The following is a 25,127-nucleotide window of genomic DNA, read 5'->3' as shown; positions in this document are numbered from 1 at the left end:
CTTTTTAACACAAGGACATTAATACATCTACATTTTCCTATTTCTGATATCATGGTTTCCATGATGTCATCACTTCTATAACTTTAAGTGATAGGGTGACCTTCAGTATGCTGATTCCTGGTGTTTGCACAAACACATGGATGTAAAGAAGTCAAAAATGTAAAATTCACGAAATTCAGTAAACCACACAAATCAGTTAAGCATTCTATGACTTAGCTTGTTATGAGAAACATAATGATTTTTATTTTTCAATTTAAATAAGCCCTTCTACATACCCAGCATTACTGATCTCAGACAATGAATTGCTAAAAATGACAATAGATCATTACACTCAGAATAGTTTGCTATATTTCCACATACCTCATCTAGATGTCATGGCCTACATTTCTGCCATCACTCAACCAACATTTTTTGTGTGCTCTTGATGATAAATAGACAGTCCTCAAATAATAAAAGAAATGAATAATTTCTTACATAGAGAAAATGTCAATAAGATATTCAAGGTAACCAGATTATTTTGAGATAAGTAACCATTAGAAATATGTGGTTTTAATTGCTGATTTTATAAAATTTTAGTTAATAGTACACTTAATAAAGAAGATTTAAATGTCTATTCTTTAAAAATGATGAATACTCATAATTCTTATATCCATAATCAAAAATCTAATTAATGTAGAAAAATAAAGAGATGCTTGCTCTGAAAGTAAGATCAGTATACTGTTTTTCAGTCTCAATCTTCGAGAACTGCATATTCATCAAGTAATGGCTTACATGGTAAAAATTTAAGGTATTAGAATACCTGCTTCACAAATAATAGTATGTATTAAATATTTAGAGATGTAAAGCTGTATACTAAACTAAATATAGTTTAATTAATAATCTTTACACAAATTAAGCAAATATGTTACACTTTTTATTTTGTTTACTGTTGTATAACCTTAGTGACATGCCTATTTATATTTTAATTTAAGGACTTGATTTAGTAAATAAATAAATTCCCTCAACTGGCTTTTTGAAAATTTTGAAATTGTTACACATGTTGATAAGGTATATATATAAATTAATTCCAGTTTTAAAATGACTATATAAAAAGAAATATAAGTATTGTTCTTCTGTATGTACATAATTAAATGTAAATAAAAATATTTACTATGTTTTTAACACTTCTTAAGTTTTTACACTGATATGTTTTTTGACTTTTACAATATTATTATAATCTAGAAAAAGCTGATTATATCTCTTTTAAGTCTCATCTTTTCTCTGTAATTAAATACAGTAATTGATTAACATGCTCTGACAGGTGAGAAGCCATTTCTGGAGTTGAGCCTGCTGACACTCTGGGACTTTTTAGGTTGGACACTCATTGTACATGGGACTCCCTTCCTTTCAAGAGCTGTTGCTCATAAGACTCCTTCATCAGTCTGGCATTGCCTTTTAATATCAGTTGCAGTCAGAATCCAACTGGCCTTGTAGTTGTAATATGTTCTATCTTAACCACCACTTTCTTACCAGGAGTCTGCCCAGGTTTGTTCTCTCATTCCCGTAGGAAGCTCCCAGCATAGATATTCTAAATTTCAGATCATTAAGTTATTAACAAATCTTTGGACCATGTTCACTTTAGGTTGAGCATAGTGTGAGGAGATGTAAATTAAATTATAATACTATATTTGTGTGTTATAAATATTAAAGTGTATAAATTAAATAACACATTCTAAGTATCCAACAAGGGTCAAATAAATGATACAAAGTCACCATATCAATGCTATTTGATCTCATCTTATTTCAGAAATTTTCTTGTAATATCCTCTTTGGTTTTTTATATTATATCAATTGTTGCAAACAAAGAAAAATCTCAAAGGAATTTTTAATAATTACCTAGAGCCTCACTTCTAGACCTAACAACTAAGAGCAAATTGCCATATTTTCATCATATAGTCTTTAAAATTTGCACATGGTGTGGTGGCAAAACGGATGTTTTAAAGATGGCAGAGTAGGAATGCCCTGTCCCTGTTCCCCATGCAGAAAGAGACTTAACCACATCATATAGACCAAATTGCCATGGTGATAATCTCAGAAACCAGTGAAAAGGTTGCAGCACCTCAGAAAAGAGCAAAGCCAAAAAGAATTTTATTTTAATATCTAAGAAATGTTGTACCATATACTCTCAATAGATCCTTCTCTAGCCAGTACAGCATTACACAATCAGGAAAAAAATCTTTAGTCATCACTTTTCCCACAGGAGTGGAAGAAAAGAGAAATGTGGTCTAATGTTCTGGCTCCTTAGGGGACTTCCCAAGGGTCTGATTCCTGTCACCGAACTTAAATCATTTATAGAAATCCCAGCATTTGAATGCCTGGGAATAAAGGCAGTGTGGCTGTTTAGGGCAGTACAAGAAGAGCTGCATTATTACTAAAGAATGACAAGAGGTGAAGCAAAATATTACAAAATCCTGAAAACAAACAAACAAAAAACCCGATTTAACTTGGTAATTACATTCAAAAGCTCAGAGAGGATACAGCTCTTGGAATGGTTTTCAAAGCTCCCAGCATCTCTAGCTGGGGTGATTGATGAAGGTTTTCCACTACACTAAGCCAGTACATAAAGACTGGGAGATGTGGATGTTTCTTTAAATCTCAGAATTTAAACAAAGAAATGCAAAACATGCAGTCACTGAGAAGCATGACCTATTTAAAGGAACAAAATAAAGCTTTCATTCCACCCTCAATAAACAAAGATCTATCCATTACCTGTCAAAAAATTCAAAATATCTTAAATATCTATCAAAAATTTGAAAAATAATTAAAGATGCTCGATTACCCAAAAAAACACAGATAAGTTTTTAAAAATCAGGAAAATAATGCATATATAAAATAAGAGTATCAACAAAGACATAAAAAGTATAGAAAAGAACCAAATAGAAATTCTGGAGGTAAATAATACAATAACTAAATTGAAAAATTTACTAGAGAAATTCAATAGATGACTTGATCAGCTAGAAAAAATAATTCATGAATTTGAAAATATTGGCAACTTGAAACTTTTCAGGGAGAGGAGAAAAAGAATGTGATAATAAAGTGAAGAAAGCCTGAGACTTATGGGACATTGTTAACCTGACCAGTTATGCATTATGAGAGCCCTTATGGGAGAAGAGGAAAAGATTGAGACAAAAAGTCTATTTAAAGAAATAATGGCAGGCAGAATATTTCCCAAATTTGAGGAAGAACATGGACATAGAATTGTTTTAAAACACAACTACTGTACACTGAGATCAATTTAAAAACTTTACACCAATAAATATTATAATCAAACTTTGAAAAGTCACAGACAAAGAAAGAACCTTGGAAGCAGAAAAAGAAAAATAAATCATGACATAAATGGGAACTCACATATTATCAACAAGATACCAGCAGATATCCTTTCAAACCAAAACTAAACAACATAATATATTCAAAGTGTTGAAAGAAAAACAAGAAAACAGCCCAACCACGTAAGAGATTCACTTGGCAAACCTGTCACTCAGAAATTATGGAAAATAGAATACTTTCTCAGGTTAAAAAAAAGGTTGAAGATGTAATTATTACCACACCTGTCCTACAAGAAAAGCAAAAAGGAGTCATTCAAGTTGAAATGAGGGAGGCTAGGAAGCAAAATGAATGAATGTTAAAATATAAATCTATCTGGTAGAGATAAATATGTCATTAATTATAAAGTCCCGTAAATTCTTAATGTTGATGCACAAGTTACTTTTAATTCTGATATGCAATTTAAAAGAGAAAAGCATAAAAGTAACATTACATTTGTATTAATTGGGACACAACATAAAATATATAACTAGTGATATTTCTAACATATAGTAGGAATGGGAGATGTAAAGGAATAGAGTTTTCATATATAATTAAAGTTTTTCTTCAGTTTAAAATGGACTGTTATAACTATAATATGTTTTATGCCATCCTCATGGTAACCACAAAATATACCTATAGAACAAGAGTGTCCAATATTTTACCTTCTCTGGACCACACTGAGAAAAGAATTGCCTTGGGCCACACACAAAATACACTAACACTAGCCATAGCTGATGAGCTGGGAAAAAATCGCAAGAGAAATCACAATGTTTGAAGAAAGTTTACAAGTTTGTGCTGGGCCACATTGAAGGCCGTCCTGGGCGGCAAGCAGCTCTCAGGCTGCAGGTTGGACAAGCTTGCTTTAAAAGATACACAAAAAGTAGTGTAAAAAAGGAAACTGAACTTACGAATGTAGCAAAAACAGTACTATGACGATAGTTTATATTAATAAATGCCTATGTTAAAAAAGAATTATCTAAAAGAATCTAACTTTACACATCAAAAGAAATGACCAAAATTATCAGAAAGAAAAAAGTAATAAAGATTACAGCAGACATAAATACAACAGGAAATAGAGAAATATCAGCAAAACTGAGTTATTGCTTTCTTTTTTTGAAAAGATCAACAAAATTGAGAAATTGTTTTCTCGACTAAAGAAAAAAGTGAATAGTTGTATAATTAAAATCAGTCTGAGCTTCGTGGCTTAATCCTGTACCAGTTTGGAATGCCAAGGCAGGCAGATTGCTTGAGCCCAGGAGTGGGAGACCAGTCTGGGCAACATGGTGAAACCCTGTCTCTACTAAAACTACAAAAATTAGCCAGGTGTGGTGGCATGCACCTGTAGTCCCAGCTACTCAGGAGGCTGACATGAGAGAATCGCTTGAACTCGGGAAGTGAGGGTTTCAGTGAGCCAAGATGTTGCTGCTGCTGTGCTCCAGCCTGGGGACAGAGCAGAGACCCAGTATAAAAGAAAAAAAAAAATAACAACTCAGAAATGAAAGAGAAGACATTACAATTGATGCCATAGAAATAAATAGGTTGCAAGAGAGAAAATATTGGTAAATCACTTATCTGCTAAGTGTTTTATATTCAAAATATATGACAATTCTCTATAGTTTAATAGCAAAAACCCAATTAAAATAATTCAAAGTCGAATACACATTTATTCAGAAAATATAGACATATGGCCAAAAAGCATATGAAAAGATGCTTAACATCACTAAATATTAGAGAAATGTAAATCAAAACTACAATGAGCTATGACATCATAACCATTAGCCACCTCAAAACATTTTTGAATACATATATTCACACACACGCAGACACACACACACACACACACAGCCCAGAGAACAAAAAGTATTCAAGAGAATATATATAAATAGGAGCTGTTGTGCATTGTTGGTAGGAATGAAAAATGATGACGCCCCTATAGTTAAGGGTATGGAGGTTCCTCGAAAAAATTAAAATCAAATTACCATATGACCCAACAATGTTACTTGTAGGCATTTATCCAAAATAATTAAAAGCAGGATCTCAAAGACATATTTGCACATCCATGTATTTTGCAGCATTATTCATAATAATCAAAAGAGGGAAGCAACACAATATCCATGAATGGATGAATGGACAAAGAAAAGATGGTATATACAGGAAATGAAAGATAATTTAGCTTCTAAAAAAAGAAAATTCTATCATATGTAACAACATTGATGAAGCTTGAGGATGTTATAATAAGTTGAATAAGCCAGTCAAAAAAAGATAAATACACATATAAATAAATTCACATACATGTGTTATCAAAACTAGTAAAACCCATAGAAAGAAAAAGTGGAATAGCGGATACCAGGGGCTGGAGTAAGGGAAAATGGGGTGTTGTTCAATATGTTTTCCAAGATGAAAATTTTCTAGAAACCTGTGACACAAAAATGTAAATATACTTAACGTTGCTGAATTGCAAACTTAGAAATTGTTAAGATGGGAAATTGTATGGTAACTTTTTTAACACAATCAATCACTCAGCAGTTACAGACAAAATTGAAAGTTTTAAATATTAAATAAGTTTCACTAAACTTCAAAAAAAGCTCCCTTGAAATTAGTGTTTTTACCAACCAGACTCTTTTTATTTATTAATTTTCTAACTCAGTATGTTTTGCTTTCTAATTGCTCATCTACTTTGAACTTGGTTTGTGTTGAAAATCAATCAATTAATCAACATAATATTAAAGACCTAGCTCTAATTTACATTTTCACCAACATTGTTAAAGCATTCCTATTTCTCTATAGCCTCACCAGCATTTATTGTTTCTTGACATTTTAATAATCATCATTCTGACTGGCGTGGGATGGTGTCTCATTTTGGCTTTGATTTGCATTTCTCTAATGATAAGTGATGTTGAGCTTTTTTCCATGTTTGTTGGCTGCATAAATGTCATCTTTTGAGAAGTGGCCGTTTATATCCTTTGACCACTTCTTGATGGTTTTGTTTTTTCTTGTAAATTTATTTAAGTTCCTTGTATATTAAATAAATCTAATTGTAGATAATAGACCTTTGTCAGATGGGTAGATTGCAAAATTTTTCTCCCATTCTGTAGGTTGCCTGTTCACTCTGATGGTAGTTTCTTTTGCTGTGCAGAAGCTCGTTAGTTTAATTGGATCCCATTTGTCAACTTTGGCTTTCATTGCAATTGTTTCTTGTGTTTTCATGATGAAGTCTTTGCCCATACCTATGTCCTGAATGGTATTGCCTAAATTTTCTTCTATGACTTTTATGGTTTTGGGTTTTACATTTAAGTCTTTAATCTACCTTGGGTTAATTTTTGTATAAGGTGTGAGGAAGGTGTCCAGTTTCAGTTTTCTTCATATGGTTAGCCAGTTTTCTCATCACCATTTACTAAATAGGGAATTCTTTCCCCATTGCTTGTTTTTGTCAGGTTTGTCTAAGATTAGATGGTTGTAGATATGTGGTGTTATTTCTGAGGTGTCTGTTTTGTTCCATCAGTCTATATACCTGCTTTGGTACAAGTACCATGCTGTTTGGTTGCTGTTGCCTTGTATTACAGTTCAAAGTCAGGTAGTACGATGTCTCCAATTTTGTTTTTTTGCTTAGGATTGTCTTGGCTACACAGGGTGTTCTTTGATTACATATGAAATTCAAAGTAGCTTTTTTCTAATTCTGCAAAGAATGTCAATGGTAGTTTGATGGGAATAGCATTGAATCTATAAAATACTTTGGGCAGTATAGCCATTTTCACAATATTGATTCATCCTGTCTATGAGGATGAAAGGTTTTTTCCATTTGTTTTCATCCTGTCTTATTTCCTTGCACAGTGGGTTGTTGTTCTCATTGAAGCAGCTATTCACATCCCTTGTTAGCTATATCCCTAGGTACTTTATTCTCTTTGTAGCAATTGTTAATGGGAGTTGATTCATGATTTGGCTCTCTGCTTGTCTATTGTTAGTGTAAAGCTATCCTTGTGATTTTTGCACATTGATTTTGTATCCCAAGACTTTGCTGAAGTTCCTTATCAGTTAAAGGAGTTTGGGGGCTGAGATGATGGGGTTTTCTAAATGAAAAATTATGTCATCTACAAACAGGGACAATTTGACTTCCTCTCTTCCTATTTGAATACCTTTATTTATTTCTCTTGCCTTACTGCCCTCGTCAGAACTTCCAATACTATGTTGAATAGGAGTGGAGAGAGAGGGCATCCTTGTCTTGTACCTTTTTTCACAGGGAATGCTTTCAGCTTTTGCCCATTCAATGTGATATTGGCTATGCATTTGTTACAAATAGCTCTTATTATTTTGAGTTATGTCCCATCAATGCCTAGCTTACTGAGAGTTTTTAACATGAAGGGATGTTAAATTTTACCAGAGGCCTTTTTTTGTGCATCTATTGAGATTCATTGTGGAAGACAGTAAGGCAGTTTCTCAAGGATCTAGAAACAGAAATACCATTTGACCCCACAGTCTTATTACTGGGTATATACCTAAAGGAATATAAATCGTTCTGCTATAAAGACACATGCAGACATATGATTATTGTGGCACTATTTACAGTAGCAAAATCATGGAACTAACCTAAATGCCCATCAATGACAGATGAGATAAAGAAAATGTGGTACATAGACACCACCAAATACTGCATAGCCAAAAATGGAATGAGATCAATTCCTTTTCAGAGACATGAATAAAGCTGGAAACCATCATCCTCAGCAAACTAACACAGAAAACCAAACACTGCATGTTCTCACTCATAAGGGGGAGTTGAACAATGAGGACACATGGACACAGGGAGGGAAACAACACACACCAGGGCCTGTTGGGAGGTGGGGTGTGAGGGGAGGAAACTTAGAGGATGGATCAATAGATGCAGCAAATCACCATGGCACGCGTATACCTATGTAACAAACCTGCACGTTCTGCACATGTATCCTGGAACTTGTGCAGTAAAAAGTAAAGAAAAAAAAGAAGAAAGAAAAAGAAGGAAAGAAAGAAAGAAAGAAAGAAAGACAAAGAAAGAGACCTAGCTCTATATTAACAAGTGCTCAAAATATATTTTATATTATTGAGCAAGATAATGTATTAATAAATTTGAAGTCAATGGTTGTTACTAGCTCAAATTTATGAAAAACAAAAGAGAATCTGGATACAGCTATTCAATGTGCAAAGGAATAATTAGAAAATAAACAGTATGTTCCAGGAACAATATAAGGCTTTTTTTTCCTCAAATGACCAAATTTGATAAGCATATAGTTATGTATGTATCATCTTTCAAATAGTGCATAATCCTCCTTTCATACTTTAACACATACCTGATGCTCTCAAAATTCATTTCATATATAACATCAACATTCAAACTTCAAGTGTATTTCTATATACCACTCTACTAGTTGTCTAGGGCTGCCATAATAAAGTACCACAGGCTAGATGGCTTAAACAAGAAACATATTTTCTCAAAATTCAGGAAGCTAGAAGTGTGTAATCAAGTGTAATCAAGGTACGATTAACAGTGTTGGTTCCTTCTAAATCCTCAATGATTGGTTTGTAGATGGTTGCCTTCCTTCAGTGGTTTTACGTGGACTTTCTTCTCTGTGTTTGTCCTTATGTTCATATAAGACATCCTCTATATGCCCTCATTTTATATTATTGTTTTCCTTAATGGCCCTGTCTCCAAATGTAGACCTATTCTGAGGAACTGGGTGTTAGAACACAAACAAATGAATTTGGAGTAATGAGCCATGATTCAGCTCATAAGCACTATTTAATATTTCAAAATAATATATACATTTTGCCAAAAAATACCAATAGCAGAGTATGCATTCTCAACATATATGCTTTCTATTTTCCCAACATTAAGAAAACAAAGTGAAATACGATGTCCAAATGAACATTCTAATAAATCTAAAGAAGATAATGAAAAACATCTTATTAGAAAAATTAAGATCTTATGACAAACTTTCTTACACTCAACTAGAAATCCTTTCCACTGTATTTAATTGTAAGTGCATAAATTCCTATTCTATAAAATTATTTTAGAAAGCTTTTATGTAATTTGTGCTATGTTGCTTAATTTGATGATCTTTTCCATGAAGTCAGCTATATTCCACTTTGACTATTGAGATAAGTAGGCTGTCCAAAGTTCAGACTCAGTCACCATCAATTGATTGAGAAATTGAAGCATGAAACACACTTAGGATTAATTTGGCTTATGAGCTTGCTGAATTTATCTTAAGCCCAGCGTAAATTAAAGGAAGAGTTGGTCATGAAAACTGGAAAACTGTGAATAGCTTCTGTTTTTTTATGTTTTGTTTTATTTTGTTTTTCTGCTGAATCTGTATTTCTTTGACTCTGGAAAGTCTGGAAAAGTACTTATCCGGCCCATAAATTTTAGTCACTCAATTTAAAAGTTATTCTAGAAAAACTCCAGCTTGATGGACATGAGATAACCATGTTAATACTTCCACCAAGCCTTCTGCTTGATTATACCAAGATTCTATTTAATGTGAAGGTTCTCCTACTTTCAGTAACTAAGAAACCCTCACAGAAGATATCTATACTTTTCTCCTAACAGCTTCTTTAGAACTGCAGTCTTTCATGGTGTGGCAGGCAAATAAAACCGTCAGAAATAGAATATAAAAATAAAACTACATATCTGAAAGTGTGTATGACAGTGCTGTAATAAATAAAACTCCTCCTGCTGAGGAGTTACTCAGCAGGCTGTAGGCAGCCAAGTTTTTTTTGTTTTGCTAACCCTTTAGGTTACAATGGAGAGTTGATGGCTGGGCTTCTCAGCGTTTCATTTATATATTCGTTTCTGGTTTCTCATGGGAATACCGATGTCTCACCTCTTCTTTGTATATTCCTGGAAGCACATCAGTATTAATGAAAAACATGCCTTAAATACAGAGGCTGAATGTTTTGGTTTGTATTTTTTGTTTGTTTGTTTGTTTTTGGTTTTGAGAGGGTATTGGTCTATGTACTTTGTGATCTGCTAGTATTATATGTTATATTTCCAGAATGGTATGAATAGTATAGGTCATAGTAAAGGTTTATTATCCTAATTTTTAATACTTAATATTTAAATTGTGATTAAATCTTTAACACTGTTGAAATGATACTGTAGTATAGTAATAGTTTTAAAAAGATACTGATTTAGTGAGCCTGAGGTTTCATACTCATTTTGGTAAGTATGGAAATGCTGACAATTTTTTTTTGTAGCCTATGTAGTAAACTATTGCTACCATAACATTTTAGAAAAGGAATATTTATTATATTTTCACCTAAGCCCTTTCTGATGTATCTTACTCTTTGTAGTATCTCTGTGCCTTTTATATCAGATGTGATTTTATTGCATTTAATCTCATTTGCACACGGTTTACATTTCTTAATGGTTTAACTTGGTTTCTAGAGTCAGCATTAAGTTTAGGTTCATGATGCAGTAATGTAGTCCTAAAAATAAACATTGATTTTAGTCTTCTTTTGACAAATGACAGAAAAGCGGAGAGATAGTTCTATAAAGAACCATAATTTTAGGCTTTGGACTTACATACAAAAGGAAGAAATGGGAAATATATTCCCCTTTAATTTCTTATCAATGGTGTTTTCAAATTCAGCTTATATCTGTTTATAATAAAAATTATCTGATATTTTTATGTGTTATATCATTTCAGCTGTTCTTGATCCCTTACTTTCCCACAATATAAACTTATGCAAAGGACTAAACTGCAAAAACATTTGCAAAATAAATTTTATGCTTATCTGGTGTGCATAGTTCAGAGTTATGTCCTTTTGTTATTCCTGTGATTCTTGTTTTGAATGCCTAAATTCTAACTCAAAAATTAAATATTTCTCTCTACCACATGTCATTGAGCATTAATACTATTTTGATTTATTTAATCATGATTCCTCTGTGTCAGCTCACAGAAATGATGCACATTTAAAATTCTAATGAAATCAGTACCATCACTAAGAAATATTGCTGATATATGTTTGAGAATTTAGAATACCATAATTCTATATTTAAATCATAACCTAACCAAGGGTATTATAATATTATTCTTCAATTCCAAGATTTTATGTGTCTAGTAGGCATAATTATTACAGTTTTACTTATGTATTATCATTGTAAGTTCCTTTTACAAGAAAAAAATGGAGACTCAATAATAAAATCAGTGACATTACATTTAGGTAGAAGTATATTTTTAAGTTTATTTAAGGAGCATTTTTAATAAATATTGTGGGTGCTCTCAAATTTAAACCTATATCATAGGTATAAAAGTAACAATATTTTACTATATTGTAAAGCCTAACATATATATTTAGACTAGAATGAACCTGTTACATTAAATTTAGAATATGAATGACCTAAACCGTGTCATAAGTGCCCTATCTATTTTAATATACACTTTATGAGCTCCATTCATGCCAGGTCGTGAGCTAGCCCCTCATGATACAAAGATAAAAAAGGCTTCACTATAATAAGTTCTCTCTCTCTCTTTCTTTCTTTCTCTCTCTGTGTCTCTGTTTCTCCCATCTCTGCCTGCCTGTCCTCACACCCCTTCACCATACTATCATGTGGTATCCTAAAATGAAACAATTCAGACAGTATTGTTCAAAACATACATGCATTTATTAAAAGAAGACACAGAAAATATAAAAATTTAAAGTTTTGGGAGTTGTTTCTGGGATGTAATATTAATTAGGAAATGACAAACACTGGATAACTGCTGCTAGAACATCTATTAAAGAAAACATATACCCACATAGACATATACACTAACTTACCCACAATGTCTCTCTCTCTCTCTATATATATATGTATGTATTTTAAAGTAAGTATAGAAATATAACTAAGATTTATTACCATTATTTTAATAATAATCAAAACACATTAGAACAATCTGAAAATCTCAATTTTCCTAGTTAGTTTCACATTGCTAATTATTTCAAGATCCTAAATATTTTTTATTCATTAAAATAACGATAAATTTGTGATTTTTCTCCATATCTGGTTTTACAAAAATTCAAAAACTATTCATGAGCATTTTAATTTGATATCGATATAATTATTTTCATAAGTTCAGTTAGAATCATTTCTGTGTACACGGAAGCAATGGACATGTTAATTCAGTTGCCAAGGTTTGACAAAAAATACCATTTGCGACAACATGGATGAACCTAGAGGTTATTATGCTAAGTGAATTAAGCAAGTTCAAGAAGAACAAATATTTTATGATTCCACTTATATTAGTTAAATAAAATAGGCAAATTAATTGAAGCAGATAATAAAATACTGTTTTCCAGGGGTTTGGGAGAGAGAGAAATGGGGAGCTGTTGTTCAGTGGGTATAAAGTTTCACTTATACTTATGAATAAGCATAGAGAGTTCCTCTGCAATATAATGCCTAGTTAACAACATGGTATTGTACACTTAATAATGTGTTAAGAGGGTCAATCTCATGTTAAGCATTATTACCATCAAAAACAAAGAGTGACAAAGAAAGTTTTGTAGGTGATGGATATGTTAATTACCTTCACTGTTATAATGATAGCATCATGGGTGCTTGTACATGTCCAAACTCATCAATTTATATATATATAAATAATATAAATATATATGTATAAAATACTTACAGGTGTTTTTTGTATATCAATTGTACTTCAGTAAAGCTATTAAAATTATATGCATCTATTTTTGAAATTTACATAATGCGTTACTTTTATTGATGTACAAATTATTTCTTTACAGGAAATCAAATAATTCATTGAAATGTTGGGAAAATGGTATTGTTTTTATTTAAATTGATGATCACAAATTTCACAGAGAAAAACACAAATATATCAAAATAATCTTTCCTGGATCTGACAGAAATTTATTTAAATTTTAAACTCTATATCTGATTCTTAAAATTACTTCCCACAAAAGGAGATAAAATTTCAAAATTCAGGTTTCCTTTAATACTGCAAATCTTGACTCGTACTGTTTTCAAACCATTTTATCAATATAAACAACAGATGACATTTTAAAATTATGGACAGAAACCCAGCTTCTGTCTATAAAATAAAAAAAAAAGTGAATGCCTTACTTTATCCATCAACCAAGTTCTATGATAATGGATTTTCTAAATAAAGTGAGAAATAGCTAGATATATAATGATAATTCCTATCTCTGTTACAAGGCCTTCTTTTTCCAAGCTAAGGGCATTTCCTCCATTGCTCCCCAGATAAACTTTCCCCTTCCTTGGGGCCTCTCAAGTACAATCTGTGGTGCATGGGGACAGCTCTTAGAGCCACTGAGTTGCTATTTGAACTATTCAATAGTTGGTATTGGAAGGAAGAAAATATAGTCAGTTGGGACACAGGATACTGGCACCGCCGTAAGAGAGGGGCTTACTCCTTTGATGGGAAGTGGGGACAGAAGGCTAGAGTACAGCAGCTGTTCTCTCAGCCCTGGCCTAGAGGACATCCACCACCCCCTTTAAGCTTACTAAGCCACCTGTTGCTAATTCAGAGATTTCTCCTTGAAGGACAGTTTTATGGCCAGGCCCACATAAATTGAGCCTTAGCATGCAAGCATCAGTGGTGCCCCAGACCCAGGCCTTGCCACCCTGGAACAGGTAGGATGCATTGGCAGAAGAATGACAATAAATCCAACAGTCTTTGTGCCCCATTTAGTGGTCAATGGGCGCACAGCAGGGGCAAGGGAAGTTTCCATCCCACGTGTAAGCATGGTTAAATCCGGTAGATGGAGGGCTCAGGAAAAGCGGCCATGAGCTTTGAGCACAATTGGGCCTGACCCTTGGGGGACGGCCTAAGGGAAGATGAGTCCCAGGACTAACCAGGATTGCGGGCATCCCGGTGTTTAAAATTCCAGATGGGCACCACACCTTCCAAACCGGACACTCCCTTAAAATGTATCCTGAATAACTGGGACAAATTCGACCCTGAAACCTTAAAAAAGAAGTGGCTGATTGTCTTCTGTGCCACTGCCTGTCCACAGTATTCCTTACAAAATGGAGAAACTTGGCCCCCTGAGGGAAATATTAATTATAACACCCTTCTGCAATTAGATATTTTCTGTAAACAGGAAGGTAAATGGAGTGAAGTCCCTTAGGTACAGAGTTTCTTTGCCCTTCGTGACAATACTGCCCTGTGCCAAGCCTGCAAGCTTTTCCGAAATGACAGAGGCCCACAATTGCCTCCATACTCAGGGCCTCTTCGCTCAGCCCCACACTTCTCCACACTGACTCTCCTCCATCCGGCCCCACTGAGGTGTTAAAGGCACACCAGCAAGAGAAGATAAATTCCATGAGTCAGGCACTGAAACTATGTCCCTTACAAGCAGTAGGAGGAAAATTTGGGCCCATTCACGTGCATGTCCCCTTCTCACTCTCAGACTTAAAACAAATAAAGGCAGATACAGGGAAATTCTCAGATGTCCTGATAACTATATAGATGTCCTGCAAGGATTGATGCAGTCCTTTGATCTAACATGGACAGATACCATGTTGCTTCTTGATCAGACCTTAAGTCCTACTGAAAAAGAAGCAGCTTTAGCAGTAGCCCGGCAATTTGGGGATCTGTGGTACCTTAGCCATGTAAATGATTGAATGACCCTGGAGGAGAGGGAAAAATTCTCCACAGGGCAACAGGCAGTCCCCAGTGTATACCCTCATTGGGATACTGACTCAGATCATTGAGATTGGAGCTGCAGGCATTTGCAAACTTGCATTTCAGAAGTCTTGAGGAAGACTAGGACAAAGGCTATGAACTACTCAATGCTATCCACAATTACACAGGGAAAGGAGGAAAACACCTCGGCTTTTCTAGAAAGGCTAAGGAAGGCCCTAGGAAAGCACACCTCCTTAAGTCCAGATTCCGTAGAAGCCCAACTTATTTTAAAGGATAAATTTATCACCCAATCAGCTGCTGACATTAGGAGAAAACTGCAAAAGTCTACTTTAGGCCCAGAACAAATTTAGAGACATTATTAAACCTGGCAACCTCGGTGTTCTATAACAGGTACCGAGGGGAACAGGCTGAAAGTGAAAAGTGAGGTAAGAGAAAGGCTGCAGCCTTAGTCATGGACTTCAGACAGGCAGACTTTGGTGGCTCAGAGGGAACCAAGAGAGGAGCAGACCAATTGCCTAGCAGGGCTTGTTATCAGTGTGGTTTGCAAGGACACTTTAAGAAAGATTGTCCAACAAAAAACAAACTGCCCACTCGCCCCTGTCCAATATGCCAAGGAAATCACTGAAAGGTGCACTGCCCCAAAGGATGAAGGTCCTCTGGACCAGAAGAACCCAACCAGATTATTCAGCAATAGGACTGAGGGTGCCTGGGGCAAGCGCCAGCTCATGCCATCACCCTCACAGAGCCCTGGGTAAGTTTGACCATTGAGGGCCAGGAAGTGGACTTCCTCCTGGGCACTGGTGTGGCCTTCTCAATTTTAATCCCCTGCCCCAGATGACTGTTCTCAAAGTCCGTTACTATCTGAGGAATCTTAGGACAGCCTGTAACCAGGTATTTCTCTTGCCTCCTCAGCTGCAATTGGGAGACTTTGCTCTTTTCACATGCCTTTTCTATTATGTCTGAAAGTCCCACACCTTTATTAGGGAGAGACATATTAGCCAAAGCTGGGGCCATTATCTACATGAATATGGGGAACAAATTACCCATTTGTTGTCCCCTACTTGAAGAAGAAATCAACTTTGAGCTGTGGGCCTTAGAAGGACAATTTGGAAGGGCAAAGAATATCCATCCAGTCCAAATCAAGCTAAAAGACACCACCACTTTTCCTTATCAAAGGAAATATCACTTAAGGCCTGAAGTTCTCAAAGGATTACAGGATATTGTTAGAAATTTAAAAGCTCAAGGTTTAGTAAAAAAATGTAGCAGTCTTTGAAACACCCCAATCCTAGGAATACAAAAACGAAATAGTGGAGACTAGGGCAAGATCTCAGGTTTCACCTATCTACCTTCAGGAAATTTTTTTCATCTGTGGTAACACAGCCTATCGATGCCAAAATGGCACTCCAAAAGAACTATGCTATGTCTCATTTCTAGCACCTCCCATGTCCATATATACTGAACAAGAGTTACAAAGTCTCCTTATGCCCCAATCTCGCCACACCCGAGCCCTTATTGTCCCTTTTACAGTAGGAGCAGGAATACTAGGCAGGCTTGGGACTGGAATTGGAGGCATAACTTCCTCCACCCAATTCTATTATAAATTATCACGAGAATTAAATGATGACATGGAATGAGTTGCCGACTCCCTAGTGACCCTACAAAGCCAGCTTAATTGTCTAGCTGTGGTAGTCCTTCAAAATCAGAGAGCCCTAGAGTTATTAACAACTGAAAGAGGAGGAACCTGCCTCTTCTTAGGAGAAGAATGTTGCTATTTCGTTAACCAGTCAGAAATCATTACTGAAAAGGTTAAAGAAATAAGAGAACAAATAGAAAGCAGACAAAAAGGAGCTTGAACACTCAGGGCCCTGGAATATGTTTAACAAATGTATACCTTGGCTCCTCCCCTTTCTAAGCCCTGTGACAGCCATCCTACTATTACTCGATTTCGGGCCTTGCATTTTTAACCTCCTTGTCAAATTTGTTTCCTCCAGGATCAAGGCCATCAAGCTACAAATGGACTTACAAATGGAACCTCAAATGAGCTCAACTCACGGCTTCTACTGAGGACCCCTGGATCCACCCGCTGGTCCCTCACTAGCCTAAAAGTTCCCCTCTGGAGGACACCACAACTGCAGGGCCCCTTCTTCACCCCTAACCAGCAGGAAGTAGCCAGAACGACTGCTGCCCAGTTCCCAACAGCAATTGGTGTGTCCTGTCTAGAGGGGGGACTGAGGAGATTCCAGCTGGGCTTCCTGGGTCAAGTAGGGGCTCAGAAAGCTGTGAAACTCACTCATTTCCTGTATCAGGACTTACTCTCATACTGGATGAATAATATTGAAGATATATGCTTAAAATATTCCTAACATCAGAATTTGTGCATGTGTTTTCTTCCCCCAAGAAAGCCATAAACAGCAAAACTTTTTCTGTAAGCTTCCCTGTGTCCTCACTCCCACTCTCCCTTCCCCCTCCCCTGAAACAAAAAGGAATGGTAAAAGCCAGTTTCTTTTTGTGACCAGCAGACCTTATCTATGCTCCCAGATCCAATTCCTTGTAAACACAATTTGTAAAATCCTGTGAGAGTCTGTCTCCTTTGCCATGTGGCTGCAAGGTTATAAAGTAGATAAAACTTAAGTTAGAATTCCGGTTTTCCTTAAGACCTAAAACATGTTAATTACCTTTGTTTCTCACTCTGGTAACATCTTCCCGCCACATGTATTTCCCGCCTTAAAGAGTTTAAAAGGTGATAAAAAAATCGATCACTGGCTATCCCCTAGGGACAACTTCCACACTGTGGAAGCTTTGTACTGTCACTCTGCTCAATAAAGCCTAGGGCTTTTTTTTTTTCTCTTAGTCGGATCCGTGTCTCTCTCTCACAGGGGGCTGCCGCCACACCAAATTTTTGGCATGGCTAAGGCAAGAACTTTCGGTGTTACACAAATATCAGTACCATTTGTTTATACCAACAACATCCAAGGTGAGAGCTAAATCAAGAATGTACTACTATTTACAACAGCCACAAATAAAATACCCAGAAATACAGCTAACCAGGGAGGTGAGAAATCTCTACCCCAAACATTACAAAATGCTGTTGAAAAAATTAGAAACAACAGCAACAAAAAGAAATATATTTCATGCTCAATTATAGAAAGAATTAATATTGTTAAAGTGATCATACTGCCCACAGTAATTTACTGATTCAGTGCTATTTCTATCAAACTACCATGAACATTTTCAATGCAATTAGAAAAAAAACCCTAAAATTCCTATGAAACCAAAAATAGCCCAAAAGTCAAAACAGGTCTAAGAACAAAAACAAAGAGAGGCATCAAAATACACAACTTCACACTATAATACAAGGCTACAATAACTGAAACAGCATGGTAATGGTACAAAAACAGACACATAGACCCATGGAACCAGTTAAAGAACCGGAAATAAAGCTTTACACCTACAGTCATCTGATTTAAGCAAAGTCAATAAGAACAAACATTGGGGAAACAACTCACTATTCAATAAATGGTGCTAAATAACTGGCTAGCCATATGCAGAAGATTGAAACTAGATATCTTCTTTTTACCATATGCAAAAACCAACTGAAGATGGGTTAAAGATGTAACTGTTTAACTAATATGGTTTGGCTGTGTCCTCACCCAAATCTCATCTTGAATTGTAGCTCCCATAATTTCCACATGTTGTGGGAAGGATCCAGCAGGAGGTAATTTAATCATAGGGGTGGGTCTTTCCCATGTTGTTTTTGTGACAGTAAATAAGTCTCATGAGATATAATTGTTCTATAAAGGAGAGTTTCCCTACACAAGCTATTTTACCTGCTGCTGTGTAAGATGTGACTTTGCTCCTCATTCACCTTCTGCCATAATTGTGAGGTCTCCCTTGTTATGTGAAACTGTGAGCCCATTAAGCCTCTTTCCTTTATAAATTAACTAGCCTTGGGTATGTCTTTATTAACAGCATAAGAATAGACTAATACAGTAAATTGGTACTAGGTAGTGGCGTACTGCTGTAAAGATATCAGAAAATGTGGAAGCAACTTTGGAACTAGGTAACAGGCAGAGGTTGGAACAGTTTAGAGGACTCAGAAGAAAACAGAAAGATGTGTGAAAGTTTGAAACCTTCTAGAGACTTGTTGAATGCTTTGAACAAAATGCTGATAGTGATATCGACAATAAAGTCGAGGCAGAGGTGGTCTCAGATGGAGATAAGGAACTTGTTGGTAACTGGAGAAAAGGTGACTCTGCTCTGTTTTAGTGAAGACTGGTGGCATTTTCCTCCTGCCCTAGAGATTTGTGAAACTTTTAACATGAGAGAGCTGATTTAGAGCATCTGGTGGAAGAAATTTCTAAGCAGCAAAGCATTCAAGAGGTGGCTTGGGTACAGTCAAAAGCATTCCATTTTATGTATTTACAAAGATGTGGTTTGGAATTGGAACTTATGTTGAAAAGGGAAGCAGAGCATAAAAGTTTGGAAAATTCATAGCCTGACGATATGGTATAAAGGAAAAAAAAAAACATTTTCTGAGGAGAAATTCAAGCTGGTGGCAGAAACTTGCATAAGTAATTAGAAACCAACTGCCAAGAAAATGGGGAAAATGTCTCCAGGGCATGTCAGAGGTCTTCCTGGCTGAAGCCCTTTCCATTACAGGCTGGGAGGCCTAGAAGGAAAAAATGGTTTTGTGGGCTAGGCCCAGCATCTTTCTGCTTTGTGCAGTCTCAGAACTCGGTCACCTTTGTCTCAGCTGTGGCTGAAAGGAGCCAAGGTAGAGCTCAAGCCATGGCTTCAGTGGGGCAACCCCCAAGCCTTGGAAGATTGTCAGCTTTGATGTGGTGTTGAGCCTGTGGGTACGCAGAAGTCAATAATTGAGGCTTGGGAACCTCTGCCTAGATTTCAGAAGATGTAAAGAAATGGCTGGATGTTCAGGCAGAAGTTTGCTGCAGGGGTGAGACCCTCATGGAGAAACACTGCTAGCACAGTGTGAAAGGAAAATGTGTGTTGTGAGTGCCCCCAACACACCCACACACAGACTCCACCAGAGCACTACCTAGTGGAGTTGGGAGAAGTGGGCCACCATCCTCCAGACTGCAGTATGATACATCCAGAAACAGTTTAGACCATCCAACTGGAAAAGCCACAGATACTCAATGCCAGCCCATGAAAGCAGCCAATGGGAGGGCTGTACCCTGCAAAGCCACAGGGATTGAGCTGCCCAAGACCATGGGAGCCCACCTCTTACATCAGTGTGACCTGTATTTGAGACAATGGAGTCAAAGAAGATCCTTTTGGCAATGACTGACCCCTGGATTTTATTGCCTTACCTGGATTTCAGACTTGCGTGGGGCCTGTAGGCCCTTTTTTTGGCCAATTTCTGCCATTTAGAAGGAGTGTATTTAACCAATGCCTGTTTCTTCATTGTATCTAGAAAGTAACTAACTTGCTTTTGATTTTTAGGCTCATAGCTAAAAAGACTTGCCTTACTTCAGATGAGACTTTGGACTATGGACTTTTGACTTAATGCTGAAATTAGTTAAGTCTTTGGGGAACTGATGAGAGTGCATGATTGGTTTTAAAATGTGGGGATCTGATATTTGGAAGGTGCCAAGGGAAGAATGATATGATTTGGCTGTGTCCTCCCCCAAATTTCATCTTGAATTGTAGCTCTCATAATTCCCACATATTGTGGGAGGAACTTGGTGAGAGGTAATTGAATCATGGTAGTGCATCTTTCCCATGCTATTCCCGTAATAGTGAATAAGTCTCTTGAGATCTTATGGTTTTATAAAGGAGAGTTTCCCTACACAAGCTCTCTTGCCTGCCTCCATGTAATACATGACTTTACTTCTCACTTGCCTTTTGTCATGATTGTGAGGCTTCCCAAACCATGTGTAACTGTGAATCTATTAAACCTCTTTCCTTTATAAATTGCCCAGTCTCAGGTATGTCTTTTGTAAGAGCATGAGAAGAGGCTAGTACAGTATCCTAAAACTATAAAATCCTAGAATAAAATCAAGAGAATAGAACATAACTGAACTAAAAGCCCCTGTGCAACAAAAGTAACTATCAACAGAATAAACAGATGACTTACAGAATGGGAGAATATAATTGTAAACTATGCACCTGAAAAAGGTCTAAAATCAAAAATCTATAAGGAACTTAAACAAATTAACAAAACATACACAAATAACTCCATTAAAAAATGAGCCAGGGACATCAAGAAAGAATTCTCAAAAGAATATATACACAGGAATGTGTTCAAGATGGTCAGCTAGATGCAGTCAGGAAGTGCCACTGCCACCAGGGGAACACCAGGATTTTAATCATACCAACAGAATTTGAACAGATCTTTGGAGAGAAAATGCTGAATATGGATGGAGAAAAGAAGTAGTCACTGAGGCCGAAGAGGAAGAAGGCTGAGGACGCTCAATGGGGTGCCTGAATACTACAGCTGGTTCTCTGCCCTGAACAGTTTCTAGGGAAGTGTGAGTGAAAGCACTAGTAGATAGCTCCCTCTCACTGTAGACATCTGGAATCCTGGCTAGATGGGGCTCCATACCTTCAAGGACATGTGGACTGGCAGACGGGTCTCCCAGAGATTGCCCAGAGATGGAGCTGCAGACAAAAAGCCAGGGACGTTTGTGCATAGGTCATTTCTGGTGGAGCCCAACCATAAGTGCCCACATACCACGCAAATCTACCTCTAATAGGCTCTGGCCTTAGCTAACCAATGGGGAGAGAGGAGAACCTACTTTCAAATGGAACTGTGACACACATGTTCTGCAGGAATACTGGCCCACCAGACCCCTCAACCCAAGGGCCCCTATCTGGCTGCTCCATAGGAGTTTGTACACAGTATAGCCTCTGTTTTCCAGTTTGAGTGCTTTGCTCCATCTGAATGCATTCTGGCACCCTGGAAGCCCTTCACATTTTACCCCACCCAAAATCCAACCCCAAGGGACCAGACGATGGAGCCACAAACAGGATCTTAGTTCCCCAGGGCTGCAACCTGCAGCTTTGGAGTGCCCAGCTGGTGGCTATGCTCAGCACTTGAACAAGGAAGGAGACTACACTCTCTGCAGTCTTGGAGAGCTGGGGCACACAAATGCATGGTCTTGTGTAGGTTCCTCCACAGGGTTGTTTCAGTGGGGGTGTGGCCTATTTTCCTACCAGACTTCTCCCTAAAGGAGCCCCAATAGACCTTTCTATATGCTCTAATATATTATCCAAATTTTTTCCTTTTCTCTACTTCTCTCTCAGGAAGGCCAATGAGTCAGAGATTTGGTCTTTTTAGATAATTGTATTTTCTCAGATGTTTTATTCATTTTTCTTAATTTATTTATTTATTTTTCTGTGACTGGTTGATTTGAAGAACCAGTCTTCCAGACGAAGCAGGTCACCTACAGAGTGAATCCCATCAAGCTAGCAGCAGACATCTCAGAAGGAAGTTTATAAGCCAGAAGAGACTTAGGGCCTGTTTTCAGTGTCCTTAAAGAAAAGAAATTGCAACCAACAATTTTGTATCCTGCTGAACTAAACTTACTAAGGGAAAGAGAAAAAAGAAGGCTTCTCTGGCAAGCAAATGCTAACAGAAGATATTTCTAGTGGATCAGCCACATAAGAAGTCCTTAAGGGCGTGCTACACATAGATTCAAAAGAATTACCCCTTCTACTACAAAAGCACACTTAAACACATAGTCCACAGGCACTATAAAGCAACCATGCAATCATGTCTGTATAACAACCAGCTAACCATACCATGACAAGATCAAAATCACAAATATCAATACTAACCTTGCAGCATATACAGGGACTCTCTTTGAATGTATACCGGCTAAATGTACCACTCAAAAGACATAGAGTATCTGATATGCCAGACACAAGAGTATGTTGTATACAATAGACCCATCTTACATGTAATTATATAATAGGCTTGAAATGAAAGGGTGCAGTAATATCTATCCTGCAAACAAGAAATGAAAAAGAGAAGGAGTTACTATTATTATGTAAGACAGGCTTTAAGTGAATAAAAATTTAAAAAGAAAATAAATGATATGACCTAATAATAGAATATACAGTCCAACAAGCAGTTTTTATTATCCTAAATATATACTCATCCAACATTGGTGCAAACATCTTTATAAAACAAGTATTTCTTGGCCTATGAAAAGATTTAGACAGTCATACAATAATAGTGGCAGGAGTTGACACCACACTGACAGCATTAGACAGATTATTGAGGCAAAAATCTAACAAAGAAACTCTGGACTTAAGCTTGACGCTTGACCAATTGGACCTAACACTCTGCAGAACACTCCACCCTACGGCCATGAAATTTACATTCCACTCATTTTTATATGAAACATAGTCTAAGATCAACAACAACCTTTGTTATGAAGCAAGACTGAATACATTTACAATAATTGAAATCATACCAAACGCAAATCACAGGGGAGGTATAAAATGTCCTGCAAGGAAAAGGACACTATGTCATCTTCAAACAATGGAAAAATGCTATCCCTTAACAGAAAGGAGTGGACCTCTTTTGCAGATTCGGAGTTCAGGGGAGTCTAGAAACTGAAGATTTTAACTGCAATGAATTATTTCTCAAATGTCTTATAATTTCACTCTATCGAAACTGAGACCCTGAATCTGGTTAGTGATCAGACTAGACTGGGAATTCAGCTAGAACTGAGCTGGTCTTATTTTTAAAATTCAGTCCTGGACTTAAGATTCAGATTCATTTGGTGGTGGGGACCAGGTGCTTCTGCATGAAGTGAGAGTCTCTGTATATGCTGCAGTTAGGGAAGCAGGAGCTGAGGAGAGACAGAGTAATGTGATTTTAAGTTCAGCTCCCTATAAACACACACACCTGCAATGAAGAGTCCAGATGTCCCAATACCCAAAACGATACATGATTTCAAGATAATAACAGTTATGTTTTGATGTATTCACACAAGAAAGTGTCAAGGAGAGTTTTCTTGGCATAAATAGAATAATCAGTTTTGTCCTGTTGTCTGACCACCCACAACTAGACACAGCTTAATTAACCTTTACAGAGATGAGACTCCTACATAAGAAAAACTTAAAACAAAGGTGTTGCATTCAACTCCTTGCCTTCTGAGGATGCCCTACTCTGTAATGTCATAGCTTTCAATGAACTGTCTTCTCACTGCACTCTGTGACTGACCTTGAATTCCTTACTGTGTGGAATCCAAGAACCTTCTCTTGGTGTCTGAATCTAGACCCCTTTTTCTGGTAACACTTCCAAGGAGACTTTTCTGGCTTTCACCGTTTGCCTTAATTTGATGGTTATTGGTCCTCACTCTTCCATTATTTTCTCCCAAGCATTAACTCTGCAGAAAAAAAATTTGCCTCTATTGTGGTCATAATTTCTACTTTTCCCATATTGATAAATTTGTGATATATCCTAATAAGTAAAGCTTTCCCTTTCAAAATACTACCAGCATAATTTACCATTACTGAAAGTATGAAAAATTTAAATTATCACATTCCAGGGGCTATTTGTGTTCTCTGTACCAATAGTGATAGGATTCTCATTACAACTGGTAGTGTATGATCCAACTCTAAAATCTCATTTTGTTGTCTGTTCTTTTTTTCTGACCTCTCTTGGTGCATATTATCAAATGCTGGGTGCTTCCAAGAAGTAGACTCGAAGCTGAATATTTTCTGAGGGAGATAATTAGTGAGATTTCTTGAAAATAACATCTGTGAAAAAGTAGGAAGCAAGATTGGACAGTGGAACAAAATAGTACATAATTCAGTGCAATAGTTTGAATGTTTGAGTGCCCCCAAAATTAATATGTTAAAATTCTTATAACCAAAATGATTGTATTAGCAGACAGAACCTTTTAGGAGGTGTTTAGGTCATGAAGGCAGAGTCCTCATTAATAGAATTAATTCTTTTGAAAAATATGCTCACAATAACTCATTCATCTATTTTCCCCATTAAGACATGGTGACGGGTTGCCATCTTGGAGGAATGCCCAATACCAGCATCTTGATGGTGAATCTTTCAGCCTCAAGAACTGTGACAAATAAATGTTTGTTGTCTGTAAGCTAGCCAATGTATGGTATTTTTCTATACAGCACCCTGAGCATGCTAAGACATGCAGTCTC

General features: G+C 36.5%; 1 long non-coding RNA gene across 1 annotated transcript in view; it reads right to left on the bottom strand.

The window, feature by feature from the left end:
* LOC107974305 (uncharacterized) overlaps positions 1-25,127 on the bottom strand; it is a 62,958-nt gene that overhangs the window by 33,117 nt on the left and 4,714 nt on the right. The window lies entirely within an intron of this gene.

Source organism: Pan troglodytes, chromosome 3 (assembly GCF_028858775.2).
Source record: "Pan troglodytes isolate AG18354 chromosome 3, NHGRI_mPanTro3-v2.0_pri, whole genome shotgun sequence".
Taxonomy (NCBI): Eukaryota; Metazoa; Chordata; class Mammalia; order Primates; family Hominidae; genus Pan; species Pan troglodytes.
The sequence above is the reverse complement of the archived record's forward strand: the minus strand, read 5'-3'. Positions and strand labels throughout refer to the sequence as shown.